Source organism: Herpailurus yagouaroundi, unplaced genomic scaffold, assembly GCF_014898765.1.
Source record: "Herpailurus yagouaroundi ecotype Mexico unplaced genomic scaffold, PumYag 29, whole genome shotgun sequence".
Taxonomy (NCBI): Eukaryota; Metazoa; Chordata; class Mammalia; order Carnivora; family Felidae; genus Herpailurus; species Herpailurus yagouaroundi.
The window spans coordinates 13,086,105-13,105,965 of NW_024412377.1; the positions used below are offsets into that span (position 1 = coordinate 13,086,105).

Below are 19,861 nucleotides of genomic sequence, written 5' to 3' on the forward strand. Positions count from 1 at the left end.
CGGGGCGTGACGGGGGCAGGGTGTGGGGGGCCTCCTGTGCCCTGCAGTGACGCTTGGCCTCTGACCTGAGGTGGGGGTTGACACGTCTCCACTTATTATTCATCATCACAGACAGCTGATGTCAAACACGACCCCGCGATCGCTCTTCTAGGGAAACAGAGAAGAGAGCTCACTACAAAATGTAATTCAATGAGTCCGACTTTCCAGAAACCCCGCAGGAAAGCGATGCCTAAATCACTTCAGGCGTAATCACTACAATCAGTGTTGTCCCCAAAGTGGAGGGTTTCTTCCTGGGGCGCCCGGGGGGCTCAGTTGGTTAAGCACCAGACTCTTGATTTTGGCTCAGGTCATGACCTCAGGGTTGTGAGATCAAGCCTCTGCTGCCAGTGGAGCCTGCTTAGGAGTGTTCTTCTCTCCCTCTCTGTCCCTCCTCCCCTCCTCAGGCGCATGCTCTCCCTCGCTAAAACAAAATTAAAAAAACACTTTTTTAATTGGAGAGTTTCCAGGCGCCTAGGTGGCTCAGTCGGTTAAGTGTCTTTTTTTTTTTTTTTTTAACGTTTATTCTTGAGAGAGAAAGACAGAGCATGAGTGGGGTAGGGGCAGAGAGAAAGGGAGACCCAGAATCCGAAGCAGGCTCCAGGCTCCGAGCGGTCAGCACAGAGCCGGATGCGGGGCTCGAACTCACAGACTGAGGGATCATGACCTGAGCTGAAGCCGGACGCTTAACTGACTGAGCCACCCAGGTGTCCCAAGCATTTGACTCTCCATCTAGGCTCAGCTCAGGATCTCACTGTTTGTGAGATCGAGCCCTCCGTGGGGCTCTGGGCTGACAGTATGGAGCCTGCTTGGGATTCTCTCCCCCTCCCCTCAAAATAAACAAACAAACTTAAATAAAAATTGGAGGTTTCTTCCTGCCTTCCTGTGTGCAAATAACACACGACCAAAAGCATCAGCAATGATACACACAACGCAACAAGGACAGGAAGCTTCGGCGGGTCACTGAGCATGAGTCTTTCTGAGGATACTCGAGACTTCACAGGCAAACCAAGAAGATTATGAATCTGAGTAGTCTCATGGCATCTAGGTGGCTCAGTCAGGTGAGCGTCGGACTACAGCTCAGGTCATGATCTCACGGTTCACAAGCTCGAGCCCCACTTCAGGCTCTCTACTGTCAGTGCAGAGGCTCTGTCCTCCTCCTCTCTCTGTCCCTCCCCTGCTTGCTTGCACACACACTCTCTCTCTCTCTCAAAAATAAAATAAATTTAAGCATCTGAGAAGTGTAAAACAGCAGGAAGCTAACCTGTGGACAGGACATTGGCCAGTGGAGAAGCAGAGCCCTACCACACGATGAGCGGTGCAAAATCAACTACCTCGTCCGCATGGGCAGCTGCCCCCAGCCTGGAAGGTCTAGGTGATGCCCCGGCCCTGATCTCTGCTGGTGAACTTGAGAGAAAAAAGTTAACTGTTATAGTGAGTTGGCAGAGTCGGGAGGAATGACTATCACGCTCACACACATTAAAGAACATACTAGTACTTGCTAGTTAAGGAAATTAAATGGAAAAGAAGAAATCGGAACTTATAGGCAACATTTAGGAATGGCGATTTTACAGAATTATGGACAGATTTCTTTTAAATGTGAAACTGTGCTGCTTTTTTATTCATAAAAGAAATTTTAGGAAAATCTGCCTGAAAAAAAATTACACTTGGTCCTAAGCTGTGCTAGGAAGTGTCTTGAAAGCTCTCTTGTATATATCACAAGATGGTCATGCCCCTTAAGCCAGTCTTTCCATGTTTGAAGAATTTAGAAAGAAAAAGATGGCTTTATACAAATTTTTTTGATGTTTGATGTTATTTTTGAGACAGAGAGAAAGAGAGAGAGCGGGTGCATGCTAAAGCAGGGGAAGGGTGCGGGGGGGGGGGGGCGGGGGCAGACAGAGGATCCATAGCAGGCTCTATGCTGACAGTAGAGAGCTCAATGCAGGGCTCGAACCCATGAACTATGAGATCATGACCTGAGCTGAAGTCAGCCACTGACCCAACTAGGCCACCCAGGCACCCCAAATATTTTTTCATTGCAATCATACTAACTTGATTTATGACAAAATTATACTAGGCACACACATAATATAATCCTATGTTTATTTTTTTAAATGCATGCACATAGATACACACACACACACACACACACACACCAGCAACTCTGTGCCCACAGATACACACACACACAAGCAACTGTATTCTTGGGCATTCCTTCTATATAAGTGAAAACTTACATTTGCACAAAAACATGCACACAAGCATTCATAGCAGCTTTTTGTGTAAAAGGCAAAAGCTGAAAAAGCCAGTCCCGGAAGGTTACACTGGCTACGATCCCACTTACAGAATATTCTTGAACTGACAAAATTATAGAGAATGAAGGGCAAATTGGTGGTTGCCACAAGTTATGAAGGGAGTGGGGGCAAGAGGGTAATGGGTGTAGCTACAAAGGGGCCACATGCTGGGTCCCAGCGTTGATGGAAAGGTTCTGCATCTCGACTCTATGTCGAGACCCTGATTGCGCTATTGTGCTTGAGTTTTGCAAGATGCTATCATCGAGAAAGAGTAGGTAAAGGGTATATGGAATCATTCTGTATTATTGCTCACAAATGCATGTGGAGCTACGGTGATCTCAAAACAAAAATTTTCATTACCAAAAAGTATAAAAATATGTACAAAAAGGCTGAAAATATATCAGAACTCCAAGAATGGATCACAAGCTTGTAGGGGTTTTTCACTTTGTTTTTTATACTTTTCTATCACTCTTTTCCTATTTGCTAAAAGTTTAAAACATTTCTAGCCTTAAAAAAAAACCAAATCAGTCCAGGGGCACCCAGGTGGTTCAGTTGGTTAAGCATACAACTTCAGCCCAGGCCATGATCTCACGGTTCGTGAGTTCGAGCCCCGCGTTGGGCTCTGTGCTGACAGCTCAGAGCCTGGAGCCTGCTTCAGATTCTGTGTCTCCCTCTCTCTCTCAGCCCCTCCCCTGCTTGTGCTCTGTTTCTCTCTCTCTCTTTCAAAACTAAACATTTAAAAAAGTTTTTTCAAAAAATCAGCCCAATCAAAAATCACTATCAGCGAACATATCTGGATACATATAACTGATTCAATTAATTTAAACAGTGACTATTATAGAGCTATTTTCCCCAAATAACAAAAATGAAATGAAATAATACCCTCCCAAGAGTCACCAGCAATTAGAAGGAGTATAGGGGCTTCTCCTCTAATCCACTTGTAGTAAGCATGATAAGTTTCAGCCCAGAGAAACCACAAAGCAAGAGGCAGGTATGGGACAAAAGCCTACAGACCCCAGGTTCTTGGTCCCATGCTCCTGAGACAACTGGTCCACCAGCTTTTGCTTCTGAGGCTCCTTACTCCTGGTCCTAACGTCCTGATCCTTGTTCTAATTTTGTGTGTTCCTTTTGGTCCCTCTCTTGCAAGTCTGAAGCCCAGACTCTGATAGCATGAACTTGAATTCTGGTATCGAAGCTCCATTCCTAGAATTCCAAACCATTTTGACGTTTCGAAAGCACCTCTACACACACACACACACACACACACACACACACACACACACACACACAGACCTCCACAACTTACCCTCATCTCTTCCTCAAGAATGACACCTTTGGCACCTGCTGCCCAAGCTAGAAATTGGAGTCAACCTCAAAACCCCTCCCTACTGCTGACCATGTCTTCTCTGCAAGTCCTAGGTCAGATGATCAACACTGTCCAGAACCCATCTGCTCTCCTCTTCCTCTGCTTGCCTCACACTTTTCATCCAACCCCTACAACGACTTCCTAATAAGTTCCTCTGCCTCCGGTGTCTCATGGAGTGAATCCAATGGTCCTCAAATTAGAGTCCAAGAAACATTTTTTTAACGTTGAATTTGAATTTTAATGACTAAAAACGTTTTCTACTAGTTTTAAAGATAAGTTTTCCTGGCCGTAATAACTTTGAATTCAAAGAAATTTTCAGAGATAAAAGTTTGGTTTCTTACACTGCTGTTTCCCAAACTGGGACCAACTAGGATCTTTTAGCGGATTCCATACAAGCCTGAACAGCACAGACCTAGAGGGCTTTGAACCCAGTCTGCTTCCCATCAGCTAAGCAATCTTAACCTTCTCTGGTCACGCCACATGCTAGCCCTCAGTTTCATCATCTATAAAATAAGGATGATAACACCTACACGTCAGAGTGGTAGTGAGATCAGAGTAAGATAATGCACATAAGGAATTTAGCACAGCTCTTGGTACTGAGCAAGCAACTCAAATATTTCACTGTTAGCCGTGTTACTGTTACCAGTGACGTGCATTGATTGGAATTCTCACAATTTGTTCCCAGTCACTTCCAAGATGAAGAAAAATCTCCTCATGTGGGTGGATTCCCTACAATGCTTTCCTGAGGGGCCCCCGCTACTGCTCCTACCAAACTGACTCCAGGATTATAGACTGACTTAGAGTTTCCCGCCCCCCCTTTCCAACCCCTCACCATGTTCCATACTCCATGAACTGTCCTGGGATCCGTCCCGCATTCCTCCAGATGACCCGTCTTCCAAGCCTCCACCACCATGCCCAGCCTGGCTGGAGTGCCCTTCTTTCCCACAGCACCTTGGACAGAACCTCTCCTGTCACTTAACCACACTACGCTATCTTACCCTTTGTCTTCTCTGCCGAGGGACCAGGACTGGCAGAACTTTCAGGCTCCTGTGTGGAAGCGGTGATTTCCTGGGGCCCCATGATGAAGATCTGCGGCTGTAGGTGGGCTGGTGGGGAGGAGGGCGAGACCAAATGGGGATGCCACAGTAGTCATGGATGCACTATCGTCCTCATACTGGACCAGTCCGTGAGGACCTGGGCTGTATCTCGCGAAGACGTCTGAGTCCTCCTTGCCTCGTCAAACATCTGGCACCAGTAGCTGCTTACCAACTGTCTGCCAAAGTGATGAGCACCAGCTTCCTTCCATGGTGCTGAGATCATATACTTTGCACCCTGCACTGGTCATCTAAAACCGAACTCCAAAGGCTGAGCTGTAAATCAACGTTTTCCATTCACTGGCTGCTTTGAAACAGCCTTAAACCGAACGACAGTAATTCCTTGGCTGTTCTTAAGTGAAATGAGAAAAGACTTGGTCTTTGAGCCAAGTATGTGTCCATCTCAGAGTTCAAAAAGAGCCTAAATAATTTTTATAAATCTTAACTTTAAGCATCATGTGTTTTGCATGCCAAGTGTCAAATAAGAGACTCAAGTTATTTATGAATGCAGTGAACAAACGCAGATTCAGAATGACTCCCGATTGAAGCCAGAAGTCAGTTTGGCTACATATGTACAAAGAAGTCTGCTGGACCCGAACCTATGGTCCAAGAAGTAGGAGAAAACACCACCCAGCTAATAGGAAAGGCCAGAAACACAGCACAACAGATCAGAACATGGAAGAGCTCCCCCACTTCCCCTGTGGGCCAACCCCTCACCACCCCCACCCCCCCTGCCAAGAAAATCTCTAGAAATGGCAGAGAACTCTATTGGAACTACTGGACGGACGAAAAAGAGGCAGAAGGCCTGAAAGACAACAGACCGGAAAAAAATAATAGGCTACTAAGTGACGACAGAAAAGATCTCTTTACAAAACTATATTTAATGAAAAATGAAACACAAAGCACTAAGATATTCTTGCTAGGATACGGACCATGAGCAAAGTAAGGGGGCTAAAAAGAATACTGCTGGTCTTTCCCTAAAAAGGTGCCAGCAAGAAATTGTTTCTCTGCAAATGTCTATGAACGCAAAGGACATAAAAGCCCGGCATGCCTTCTGCTGGAAATCTGACCCAGATACCTAAAAGCCAGAGTCACCAAGCTTTAGAAACTTATGGGAATCTGGTTGGAATCTTAATCTTGAGAGCCGAGGTCACGAGGAGAAACATGGCCATGTTTTTGTCAATATCATCCTCCTCCGGTTAGCTTTCCCAAAAAGGGAGTTAGGAGAGCCTTCTTTTCCGGTGATCGATATCCTTATGATAAGCCTGCCTCCCTTCAAATTTCGACTTTAGAATGTGACAGAGTCAAAACGCAGTATAAAGACAAAGGGGCCCCTACAGCGTCTCTGCCACCACCACATGGTCCCTATTCCCACCAGAGAGCAGCTCCTCCTCCCGGGATGTAGACCCAACACTATAAGCTTCACTCCCCACTTTCACGTCCAAACTCTCACACCCACACCTGCTCTCAGGCATCAGCTACCAATGTTGTTCCGCCTCCGTCTGCTTTCCAGGGACAAAGGTCAAAGATCCTGGAAAAGACGGAAACCAGCAACTGAGCGACCCCACGCACACGACACGAGCAGACTGATAAAGAACGTGATGATGGAAATGTACCAGGGGACGGCCGCCCACCTTGCGGGTGTCCAAAAACCTAGAAGGCTGCATCCAACTCAGAGTAGTCCGCTCCCTCTCTCCGAAGATTCACGTTAGAAATGAATTCATCCACGTTCTTATCACTCTCTATATTTTTAAGTAATTTCTTAATGCTATCTTACTCCCTCGATAGCTAGTAATACAGGCTACCATCAAGAGGACGCGAGTCAATGAAATGCCCAACAGAATGGAAAATGATGCAGCTGCTTTGGGAAGCGGTCTGGCAGCTCCCTCCAAGGGGAAACCTAACGTTACCATACGTGCCGGCAATTCCACTCCTAGATGTATACCCAAGAGAGGTTAAATCAAGTCCAGGCAAAAGGCTGTACATGAATGCTGACAGCATTATTTCTATTTGTCCCAAAGTGGAAACAACCCACATGCCCATTGACAGATGAACAAATGAAGGTCACGAGGCATGCCTGTACGATGGAAGATAATTCCGAAAAAGGAATATAGTACGCCACAACGCGGGTGGACCCTGAAAGCATTACGCCAAGGTCAGAACAAGGTCAGACAGAGAATACCACATGTTATAGGATTCCATTTATATCAATGTCCAGAATAAGCAAATTTGGAGACAGAAAGTAGATGAGTGGTTCTCAGGGCTTGGGGGGTGGGCGGGGGGAGTTGGGGAGTGACTGCTCATGGGTTTGAGGTGATAAAATGTTCTAAAATGGACCATGGTGATGACCGCACAACTCCGAATATACTAAAAATCCCTGAACTGTGCACTTTAAATGGGTGAATCCTATGGGGCGTGAATTATATCTTAATAAAGCTGTTTTGTGGAGGATGGGGGGGTGCCCGGGCGGCTCAGTCGGTTAAGTGTCCAACTCCTGATACGGGCTCAGGTCATGATCTCACGGTCTTGAGATCGAGCCCTGTATGGGGCTCCACATTGAACATGAAGGCTAAGATTCTCTCTTCTTCTCCTCCTGCCCCTCCCCTGCGAGCACTCTCTCTTTCTGCCTCTCTCAAAAACAACAACAAAAAGTTGTTTTGTTTCGTCCTGAACAAATACTTGAATTAGGCACTTGGCCCAGAAGATGGCAGAGGAAGACACAGGAGCCTCCCCCTCGCCGTGTGCCGGGCCCACCTCCCATACTGAATGTCACCCGCTGGAACCCCCTCAGACATCCTGCCGACCACCACCCTGCTGATTAAAAGGCAGGCACCAAAGGGGTATGATGGAACCGCAGGCAGAAATGGGGTCAAACGAGCATTTCTGGAATGAGGATGGTCAGCCTGCACACAAGTGGACCCACCCTGCAAAAACCAGGAGTCCTGGGCTGACCACAAGGCATTCTGGAGAAGAGAAGGTCAGGAGCAGGGGAGATGGCTGAGTGAGCGCTCAAAGGATTAGGCTGAGGATGCCCAAGTCTCCTTTGGCTCAGACCAGCCCGCTCACTGACCCTGTGCTCCCTACGTTCCGGGTGTGCCTTCCCCTCACCCCCCTGTTCCCCTACCGCCCTGCTCCATGGATGTGTCTGCCATCTTGCCACCAATCCAACCCTTCCTGGTTTTACGCTACTTGGGTAATTTCAACACTGGGGCGCCTGGGTGGCTCAGGCGGTTAAGCGTCCGACTTTGGCTCAGGTCATGATCTCGCTGTCCATGAGGTCGAGCCCCGCATCAGTTCTGTGCTGACAGCTCGGAGTCTGGAACCTGCTTTGGATTCTGTGTCTCCTTCTCTCTCTGCCCCTCCCTAACTTGTGTTCGGTCTCTCTCATTCTCTCGCACAAATAAACAAAAAAAACCTGCAACACTAACCCAGGGGTCTCACACGAGCGCCTGGTTCAAGGTAAAGCGCACTTGTGGCGTTCGGCCAGGAGAGTTCTTTGTCATTCATGGGCAGGTATTTAGTGCCCACACCCTGACCGTGACCCAGAAATGTCTGGCCTCAGTTTCAGTGACCAGGGGGACAGAACCCCACACATCTCCAAATGCTATGATGCCCCCGGCTGGAAGACAGTGGGATGCACAGAGCATGGGCATCTCCAGCGTAACGAAATCAGGCAAACACAGGCATGCAAAGCTACACCTGGGGTTTAGGTGGAAACCTCAGAAGTCTTGAGAAGTCACCAGCAATCATTCGCTTAGTCTGTCTTAGACGCCTGTGCTTGAAATCACTTTATTAGGCGTTATTTCAGATGACTGGGATATCTCGAAACACCACATTTGATTTCATTAACAATAAGCGAAAAATAGAATCCTCCTGGCAGAGTAAAGGGGTCCTGAGCACTGGGCTGCATAATAAGTCAGGCTGGCATCTCCTACAAAGGCAAATCTGTGCACGTGGCTGGCGTCCTGGCGTTGCCTGGGCACGAAGTCATGGCAGTCAGCTACCATTTCCTGTTCTAAGTGCAAGGTCCCGTGCAAGAGACAGGTGCAGAGAACGGTGGGCATTCATAACGCCAGGTGGATGCCCATTGCTATAGGCTTCCTTTCTGATCTCCCCAACGGTCTTGTCACTTTCCACAACTTTGCCGGCACGTTTACGTGAAGTCCGGCAAAAAGGTGCCAGGCAAGAGATCCAGTTTCTTCGCTTGCAAGGGACCTGAGAATAAGATATATATTTTTTTAAGCCTGTGGGAGTATTTTCTGTAAGATGGAAAAGGATCTGTCTGCAATTACTAGGTATGCTATTAACACTTACTAAAGCCCTCAAAAGTCATTAAATCGAGTTTACTGAGAATTTAAGAGCTACATTGACAGATCTCTCCGTACAACTTTCTATGACAAGGTGTTTTCCATCTCTCCACCAGGGCTGTGAATGTTAAGGAATCAACTGGTGCATTTGGCTCCATTTTTCTCTCAAATACAGTACTGACTCAGGCAGAAATGAGGCAAAACCAGGACTCCCAGGAACTTTGATAGTCTGCAGGGAATTCTACAATCTCGGATTAACTCTCAAACTAAGAACCCCTGTTTGGGATTCATCCTTGTTTTAAAAAATTCGCTACTTCAAAACCAGTAAGTGTGAGAGCATCTAGCAACAGCCATGTGATCAATGGGTTTTTACAAGAAACATCCTTCCCCCTGAACGTACAGACCGGTAAGCAACCCAGACTGAAAGTCACATGGTAAATTTCCTACATCGGCACCGTGACTACCTCGGTGGGTGGCAGTGTGTCCCGGGAAAGCCGAGAAGTGACATTTAATTCTCCCATAAGGCGTTTTAGTGTGACGGCCATTGTGACTTAGAATCAGCACTGTTATTCTGCTTTTCTGTTTTTTCATTCTTTCATAAACATTTTTATTTGTAAGTACTCTCTACACCCAAGGTGGGGCTTGAACTCACAGCCCCAAGATCGGGGGGCACACGTTCTGTCAAATGAGCCAGCCTGGCACCCCATCGCCTTGCTTTCTGAACTGGGTTCTGCCATTTCCCCGAACACCTAGTTAGAAATGCAGAGCACTGTGCACAGCCCCAGAAGAAGGAGCCTGGTTTGGTGCGTAAGACCCAGAACAAAGGCCAGGCTGAAGCTAGACCTGGGGGGGGTCATCCTCATCCTCCAGCTGTGTGGAGGATGTGAAGAATTACCAGAAGACGCTGTCACCTGGGCCCCACCTCCCGTGGTTCTGATGGGTAGAGGTCGGGGGTGGGGCCAGTGAACTGGGTTTTGGCAAATCAGCTCAGATGACAGTGGGGTTGGTGACAACCAGGAACCACTAGACAGCATCTGAGATCATAGTCTCCCCTCCGGAGGACAATCTGAGAGCCCTTGCTACAGCCCCTGCCTGAGACAACACGAGGTAATTTGAGCAGAAGCCTCATAGGACAACGAGACCATGGTTAGAAAGAGCGTGGTGTGGTACCCAGCCATGCTTAACAGATGCCATTATTACTCCCAACACTATACTTATGTACCTACCCCTGTGTGACGGGGTGGGCAAAGCGAATGCAGGCAATGGGTCCCATGAAACAGCCAGCATGAACGGACGTGGATCTGAATTCAAGGACTATCAGCGCACAAGGAAGAATCTATAGAATCTTTAAAAAAATTTTTTTTCAATGTTTATTTATTTTTGACAGAGAGAGACAGAGCATGAGCGGGGGAGGGTCTGAGAGAGAGGGAGACACAGAATCCGAAGCAGGCTCCAGGCTCCGAGCCGTCAGCCCAGAGCCCGACGCGGGGCTCGAACTCACGGACCGCGAGATCACGACCTGAGCCGAAGTCGGACGCTCCACCGACCGAGCCACCCAGGCGCCCTGAGAAGCTGTAGAACATCAACCATCTGAATATCAGGGAAGAAGAGTTTCAGGGTCTATGTGCTTGGGTGACTTAGTTAGTAGCACATTTCGGGGGAACAAGAATTCAGAAGCAAGAATTCAGATCTGGATACCAAAGCAGTGATTAACATCGAACATTGTCTATACGACCGGGGTTCAAGCCTCGGTTCTCCCACGCCCTGTATTTTGGCAAGCCACTCTGTTACAGTTCGAAGAGGCTGTCTGTGCACTGTAATTCCAAGTTTAGCGGGGGGGGGGGGGGAGGAACGGAGCAGCAGTGCGGGCGGCCAGGTAAAAGTTGGGGAGATCTGCGGAAGCAAGGAGGAGAGGAGAACAGGGTGAACAGAATGTCGCCAAGCTCTGACAGTCTCTGGCCAGGTTTCCTACTGATGACCCGTAACAGAGCAATTAAAAAGACAGAAATAACACGGAAGCGTTTAAGCACACCTGCCCCACGAGGCTCTTTGCTTTGTACTTCTCAGCAGCAACACCTGATTTTTCTGTGTTCCCATAAGCCCTTGTGAAAAACGCTTCATGCTCTAACCCTTGCTCCTAGGAGGAAGAGAGCTGCTACTCGCACACTGGAAACTGAGCCGAGTATTAAAAATGTCGGGGCCCCTGGGTGGCTCAGTCCACTAAGCATCCGACTCTTGATCCCTTGGCTCAGGTCATGATCTTACGGTGTGTGAGTTCGAGCCCCATGTCGGGTGCTGTGCTGACAGCCCGGAACCTACTTAGGATCCTTTCTCTCCGCCCCTCCCCTGCTCATTCTCTCTCTCTCAAAATAAACAGACATTTAAGAAAAATGTTTCTATGTCTTCGGAGGAAAGGTGATAATTGCCAACACGGTACAAAAAAACCCCCCAACGGTGTAAACACTTCAAGTAGCTGCTACCAACAAAACCAACATATGGGGGGAAAAGAAAGATTCAACGTAGGGAAGGTATCGTTACTTAAGAAATAAAAAGGAAGTGATTTCAAATGTTTAGAAGCTGCTTACATAACCCTGAAGACCGACCCAGAAAAAAGCATTACTCAGAAACAACGCGTGGTTTCAAATGAATTCAGTTTTAAGTCTTTTCACGGTGTGTTAGAAGAATTGAGATATTACACGTAATCATTTGGTGGGTTGGGCAAAGCCTATTCAAACGGAGACAGTATTTCTGCACCGAACCAAAGGTCAGAGCAAATGATTAACAATGCAAACGATTCTGTTGCCCAGGCGGATAGTCCGGCAGATTTTCCAGATTTTAGAAAAACAGCTTAAAACGTCTTTCTTTACCTTGCACTGACACCAGACTGGCCTCTGCAAATACCTTTTATTTTTTTTAACGTTTGTTTATTTTTGAGATAGAGCATGAACGGGGGAGGGTCAGAGAGAAAGAGGGAGACACAGAATCTGAAGCAGGCTCCAGGCTCCGAGCTGTCAGCACAGAGCCCGACGCGGGGCTCGAACTCACAGACCGCGAGATCATGACCTGAGCCGAAGTCGGAAGCTCAACCGACTGAGCCCCCCAGGCGCCCCTGCAAATACCTTTTAAATCACGCACAGGCAAGCAGGAGACAGCGGGGCCGGAAGTTAACTTTCATTTGAACAATGCTAATTTTTCAACTTTCTCCCAGGTCGAAAGGATAGCTGTGTCTCATGAGCTCCACGGACCGTCAAACTGGAGGAGGCTTTGTGGTCTGAGACACTAGTAACAAATTCAGGGTGCCCTTCAACAAAGCCACGTTCTATTTGAACTCTTAACAATGGAAGCTGACTTCTATGCCAACTCTTCCTGCAAACTGTTTCTCATTAATAAGCTTTTTTGAAAGTGTGTCTAAGAATAAAGTCCATGATCTCTTTGTCCTGGCCGCCTTATTCCAGGCTCGGGGCCTTGGGAGTTTTGTTGTTTTTTGTTTTTCCCTAAACATGAGGCACACATGAGGCCACAACTAGGCACAGCCATGAGACTTCCTGCTGAGATTAGCACAGTATCTGATAACTACACAAACAGGCCTCAATCACAGAAGCTGGGAGACAAATCTTTCGGGAGTATCGTTAGCAGTGGGGGTAGGATTACATAACAAACAGAAAGTCAGGCGGCAAGTATATTCTTGGTTTCACAGTATACGGTCAGCCCTCGGCCAGAGACCCTCATAGGAAACCCTTCACACGTACGTGCACACTTTAGAAAACGTGTCCCCATGCCTGTCGAAGTTTAAATGCATGTACTTTCTGATGTGTGCGCTGACCGAGCTGGGGGGGGTTTAAGTCGGCCTGCCTGCCTCTTGCCAAAAGCTCTTTTGTTCAAAACGTACTGACGCCAGGCCTGGGCACTGTGCAAGAGGCTGAGAAGATACAGTGAAGAGAGGGAGCGGAGATCCAGGGAAGGGAAGAGGCAGAAATGGATCCTGAAAGTACCTTTAAAAGGTGCCGCACTAAAGGTGCAGGGGCAGACCAAGTTCACCAGGGAAATCACCTCCTCACGATGGTCCTGACACTTTAGTGATGCGACCTGATGCGGACAGGTCCACTTTTTGGAACCTTCCTAATCTATCCCAAGGCTGCACAAACACCTCCCACTCCCGGTCACAGGGCTGTTGGAGCATCAGAGAGGGTGGTTACGATGCACAGGTGCAGGGGACCGAGAAGCACAGGCCAAGAGAAGCAAGCACGGCTTGATGCGATTTAGCCCACTGGCTCAATCGTGAAACTGTCAAAGGCCTGTCTCCTTGAACAAGCCTGCTGTGGCTTCTGGTTCTGCTCGCCCTGCTTCCTCCCATGACCTCTGTGCTCTCAGCCCCGAGCCCATGGCCACACAGCCACAAGGCCCTTCCCTGCCACCTTGGCAGCCAGCTGACACCACGCCCAGCTGGCCTGGTTCAGCACCCACCTTCCCGTGTCCCAAAACCTTCCACGTGCTCCAGTTAGAAACGTGCCCCACACCTACCCTCACCTTGGAAAGTGCTCCGCCAGGGGCGCCTCGGGGGCTCAGATGGTTAAGCGTCTGACTCTTGATTTCGGCTCAGGTCATGACGTCACTGTTCGTGGGTTCGAGCCCCGCGTCGGGCTCTGTGCTGACAGCTCAGAGCTTGGAGCCTGCTTCGGATTCTGTGTCTCCCTTCCTCTCTGCCCCTACCCCACTCATGCTCTGTCTCTCAAAAATAAACAAATGTAAAAAAAAAATAATAAAGTGCTATGGCAATGACCCACTCACAATATTCTTATAACCTGTACGTGCACATCTACATACACATATACACAAATATCTCCATACACATATGCATATGCATATATAATTATTGCAATTCTCATCTGTATAACCTGGCAGATGCCCATGTTCCATCTGGCAATCAGCCCTCCGGGCAGGTGCTACTCTAATCCCGAATTTGTGAACAAGAAAACTAGGACCCAGAATGTCCTTATTGAAGGTCCTGTGGTTAGTATGTAGCGGGCAGGGCTGGGAGTCCAAAATGCCCCATCAGAGCATGCCAGGCTGCTGCCGAAGTGCAGGCTTGCGGACAAATCAGTGTGTGCGATACTTTCCGGGTTCAAAATACTTGTTTCATTTGTTTCCACAGGTCCTAAGACTCCCTTATCTAATGTTTTAAATAAATTTTTTAGTTTTTCAAATATTTTTTTAATGTTTATTTTTTGAGAAAGCACGTGTGTGTGTAAGCAGGAGAGAGAAGGGGAGGGAGGCGGGGGGGGGGGGGGAGAGAGAGAAAGAGAGAGAGAGAGAGAGAGAGAGAGAGAGAGAGAGAGAAAATATATATCCCAAGCAGACTCTAGGCTGTCAGCATGGAGACTGACGCAGGGCTCGATCTCACAAATCACGAGATCATGACGTGAGCCGAAATCAAGAGTCAGACGTTTAATGGACTGAGCCACCCAGGCGCCCCTGAATATTTTTAAAAGTCACTCTTGTCCACCCATTGCTAAAAATCAAAATTAAAGTGGAACAGCATTTTAAAACCGCATCCATGCTACGGAGTTGGACTCCAGTATAATACATCAAATATACAGTGACGGGTAAAATTACAGATTTTCTTTTGTAAAGAAAGCAAAACATCCCAGACAACGACAACTGGACATTCACACGCAGCCAGAAAGCCTGCTGGTCTTCTGAACTCACTAACAGCTTCAAAACTGGTTTGCACAGGTTAGGCTGGGAAGGCTCAGCGAGGACACCAATAAATAATAATTACAAGGTTGCATAAGAACTTCAAATACTGAACCCATAGAGCTTTATTATACTTCATCCCAACAGACCAAAAAGACGGACGCACGAGAGGGAAAAAGTGGGTACGACAGGAAAAGCGGGTTTGCCCGAGTCTCCAGTCGAATCGGCCTCTGAACTAGTCACAATCCATTGTTCTCTTTTCTCCGTTGCCTACTCCCCTCTTTAAACCTGGGGAGCTGTTTCTGTTTCCATCTTCTTTCCCCTGGGCATCCTTACAACGATTCCTTCAAATCAGACTATCAGAAAACGATTTTCTTCCAAACAATTTTATCTACTTCTTTTTCTCTGAAGGATCGATTTCTTTTCCAGCTCAAGGCTGATCCATCGGGCTCCGAATTCTTTACGAAAATCACAGAAGAAACACGTTGCCCTGCGATCAGGCCCACAGCACACATTCACGCAGACCTTTCACTTCCACATAATTTGTTTTGTTTTCCTTCTCAAAGCACCCCTTGATGAGGTAGGTGGAACAGAGAACAAAGATTTCTGAAAATCGAGAGTATATCCAACGACCCACTACACTTTCTCCAGCAACTTGACTAACTGGCTCTTTGCTTTCTCCATATTCACGATCAAAAAGGGCAAATACATAGTTATGAAAGCATGGCAAGGGGGATATTAAAAAACAAACAAGAAATCTTACTCAGTTGATCTTTTCGCTAATAAATTAACCTACCAGAACCAAATGGCTGCTTGGTTTTTTCTGTTTGTTTTTTGAAAAGCAAGAGAACCTGTATTCCACCACTAATTCTCAGTTTCACCCTGTATTCTAATTTTTGTCCTTAAAAGTAGGCCAACCCAACTATGAAATAAGGTGAAAGTCATAGCAACATTAAGAATCAGCGTGATACTGATTAGATCATTCTTGGCGGTTTTTAAGTCAAGGTCTGCAAAACTCAAAATGTCACAAAAACCCCAGTTAAGACACGAAGGGGCTTATGCAGTCTGGACAACGTGTAAGCTTTCCAGTAAGATTTTATCTGAAGCAGAGGGATTCCAGATACATATTTCTTTTTTTGAATATAACCGTCTTAATTATCTTACCAAAACATGTAACCGAAGCCTTAACGAGCTGTATGAAAATAATCAAACCTTGTCCTTAAACGAAAGGAATGAGGGGCCTCTGGATGGCTCAGTCAGTTGAGCATCTGACTTCGGCTCAGGTCATGATCTCACAGCTCACAGGTTCAAGCCCTGCATCGGGCTCTGTGCTAACAGTTCAGAGCCTGGAGCCTGCTTCGACTCTCTCCCTCTCTCTCTCTCTCTCTCTCTCTCTCTGCCCCTTCCCCACTCGCACTCTCTCTCTCAAAAATAAACATTAAAAACAATAATTAAAAAAAAAGACAATGGAACTAGTTTTTCATAAAGCTTAATTTCCTCCCTTTAAAAAGTTATCCTTTATTCCGAGATCACGTCTTCCCCACTTTCCGTATGTTGACACTGTCTTTTAAAATTAAAATGATGGCAAGAGTTATTCAATGCCCTTACCTGACAATGTAAGAGACAGGATAACTATGTCGGTCTAGAATCTCTGGATGCAGGAATCAGAAGGCCTGGGGACCACCGAGCTGCAGCACCCAGGTGAGGAGGGACATCAGATGCACCGATTGTGGCCAACTGTGTGCTTGGGTTGTATCATTGCTTTTATTGTCAAAGTGAAATGAGGCCAAACAAAAACACAAGCTCCTGGAGAATTAATTATAACATTACTACATTTAAGTGTCATAAGACTAAAGAGGATTTGGATGAAGGCTGGCTCGCACCAAGCTTTTTCGCAACACTGAAAACCACCTTGAAACCACTGAAGGGTGGCAGTCATTTCTGGCTGTGAGACAGTATGTTCTAGAACGAATCTGCCAGATCCCTTTTCTTCCTTCTCTCCCACACCCAAGCATAAAGGCTAACACCTGGCTCCCGACAGTCCACGACCATAAAAAAATTCTTTTAGATGTTGGTCATCACGGAACAGCCCGAGTGTCACTCACCAGCTCCCAATGCTGACATTCTCTCAGTTCTTTTTGTCAAAGCAACTAAAACGGGATGGAGAGAAGCTGGGTGGGCACAACAGGTTTGTAATGAGCCGGCTGGCACTGAAAGGCGGGGAATCATTAAAGGACAGGGCGTGCCTTTGGGACGACACTTTCTTTTTAAAAAAAAAAATTTTTTTTAACGTTTATTTATTTTTGAGACAGAGAGAGACAGAGCATGAATGGGGGAGGGTCAGAGAGAGGGAGACACAGAATCTGAAACGGGCTCCAGGCTCCGAGCTGTCAGCACAGAGCCCGACGCGGGGCTCGAACTCACAGACCTTTAGGTCATGACCTGAGCCGAAGTCGGCCGCTTAACCGACTGAGCCACCCAGGTGCCCCTGGACGACACTTTCTAATACGTGACAGGTGCTAAGCATACACAATGCCGACTCATCCCTAAGCACCCTCATATACCCCCCCTTTCCTCAAACCAACCCTGAAAGGTAGAACTGTCACCGTGTCACAGGTGAGAAAACAGATGATTAATGTTATGTAACTGTCCTGAGTTCCTCAGTCGGTGGCAGTCAAGCTGGGACCCTGTTGTCTCTATCACCAAAATCATATTTCATTGCAGAGATACGTCTCTTCAGACTACTTAAGATAAACCACTGCCCTCAACACAGGTGGCAGGGTGACAGAACTTGAAATGTATACAATCTAGAACACAGCTCGTCTTCATTCCTTCATCCACTCACGATTTATTGAACACTTGTTAAGTGGCAGTGTCCTGGGAGGTGCCAAGGTGATGTAGAACAAAATAAACCCAGCCTCCGCCCTCATGGAGCTCAGAGCCCAAGAAGAGGGACACACAATAATCAAACACACTCCTTAATGGTTTTTTAAAATAGGAAGGCATCCAAACGGTACTTCCACAGGACTCATCTCCTAAAGACAATGTTGCTATTAGCTGATTAATGCTGATGAGAACCCAAATGAAAAGTAGCGATCACAAAAAAAGGAACCAACATCTGGGTCAGCATTTCTCAAAGTGAAGTCCTGTTAATGGGCATTAATTTTACCAATAGCTTCTTCTGGTGTTTGGGACTAAAGAGAGAACAGGAGAGGAGAGGGGAGGGGAGTGGAGGGGAGGGGAGGGGAGGAGAAGACAGGAGAAGACAAGAAGGAAAAGAGGAAGGAGGAAGGGAGGGAGGGAAGGAAGGAAGGAAGGAAACAAACATTACTGTAGAAAGTAAGATCAAATGTGCTTTTGAAACTTCTGAAAAATAACGTAGCCTTTCCCAAACTTGGGTTAGCCAACCCCCCCCACCTACTTCTCCTGACACCATTTAGGACTAGTCAAGTCTTTGAGAAACACTAGTAGCTGATATCTATCGGCTACGAAGAGAAGGACCAGTCTCACCAGCAGACAACTCAAGAGGCTGGTGTCTATCTCAGGATCATCACCACCATTACTGGAACCAGTTGCCATGGCTGGTTACGTTGTTTAAATACAAGTCCTGGACGGTACAGATCAAGGCTCCTCTTGAGCTGTGCCTAGGGCATCGGCATCCCTCGTGGGCATGTAAGTTTTTTCAAATACATTTGGAAATAGGAGTATCACTTAGGAAGATTAAAATAATAGCAACTAGAGAAGCAGCACTTTCAGTCTTTATTTGAATGAATTATTTTTAAAGCATTTTTCTCCTCCCATTTTGATAACTGAAAGTAGCATCACTCCATAATCCGCACGTTACGTGCATTTACAGATTGCCACGGCCCAAGCTGCAAACTGCTGGTCAACAGTGATTTTATCCCCTGCCCCACCCATCTTTTAAACAAAATGGCTTTTCCAAAGGTAACTAAAAATACACTCACAAGACCGCTTCTGGCATAATCTTAAGAGCAACAAATTCACACAGAAGCCAGTTATGACCAAATTTGTATTAACAACACAGTCTTCATGCCCCTAGAATGAAGTACAACTATACGAGCACAAGGTGGCAAAGAAAAAGGTCAAATCAGGACGATACATTTAGAGACCGATGCAGACTTTTGCGGTTGGGAAGAGGGACTTTCCCATAATACATTAACACCAAAATATTTCACGTTCTGACATTCTCTGATATACGCTGACACCAATTCATCGCTGCGGGATCCAGACAGAAGTTAAACATCTGGCAAAAACAAAACAAACAAAAAAAAAACCCCAGGGGTGCCTGGGTGACTCAGTCGGTTGGGCGTCCGACTTCGGCTCAGGTCATGATCTCGCGGTCCATGAGTTCGAGCCCCGCGTCGGGCTCTGTGCTGACAGCTCAGAGCCTGGAGCCTGTTTCGGATTCTGTGTCTCCCTCTCTCTCTGACGCTCCCCCGTTCATGCTCTGTCTCTCTCTGTCTCAAAAATAAATAAACGTTAAAAAAAAAAATTAAAAAAAAATTAAAAAATTAAAAAATTAAAAAAACAAAAAAACCCCCAAACCCTAAGATTAACAACAAATTTAGAGAAACATCCAAATGGTGTTAAATAAATGTACTTATTCCAGAGGACACTTGTTCATGCAATATTTGCATTAGTAGACTTCGATGGAAAGAAAAAAAAAAAAAACCCACCAATTTATGTTGTTCTTCCCCAGCTTGGTTTGAAATCTTCTCAACATCTCAAAGCAGCTAAGATCCATGCCAGCCACACCAAAGAAATCAACATGGTAGACTTGTACATCTGCCTTGACCTCAAAACAAAAGCCGAGTTGGCTCTTTCAGAGCCAGCGAGATAAAAGCACAGAGGGGCCCAGATGGCTCACACTTTATTCACACAAAGTAACTGAGAAGACGAACATATAAACTATTTATTCAGCAAGTCTGATCCCAACGGCAATTTGAGGCCTGGAATTTCTGTAAGACAAAGAGGGATGCTTTTAGGCGAGTAAAAAACTAATTGGTCTACACAGAGAGCCCTTGGAGTATTAGCCCTTCTGCCTAGCCC

At 46.7% G+C, this 19,861-nt stretch overlaps 1 protein-coding gene across 5 annotated transcripts in view; it reads right to left on the bottom strand.

Moving 5' to 3' along the window:
* Positions 1-19,861, bottom strand: part of MYO10 (myosin X) — a 232,429-nt gene that overhangs the window by 143,049 nt on the left and 69,519 nt on the right. The window contains exon 2 of one of the 5 annotated variants that reach the window (XM_040494331.1): positions 16,400-16,597. The exons of the other annotated variants lie outside the window; for them this stretch is intronic. The gene's annotated coding sequence lies outside the window, so the exon portion shown is untranslated. The remainder of the gene's footprint in view (positions 1-16,399; positions 16,598-19,861) is intronic. 5 annotated transcript variants of the gene reach the window in all.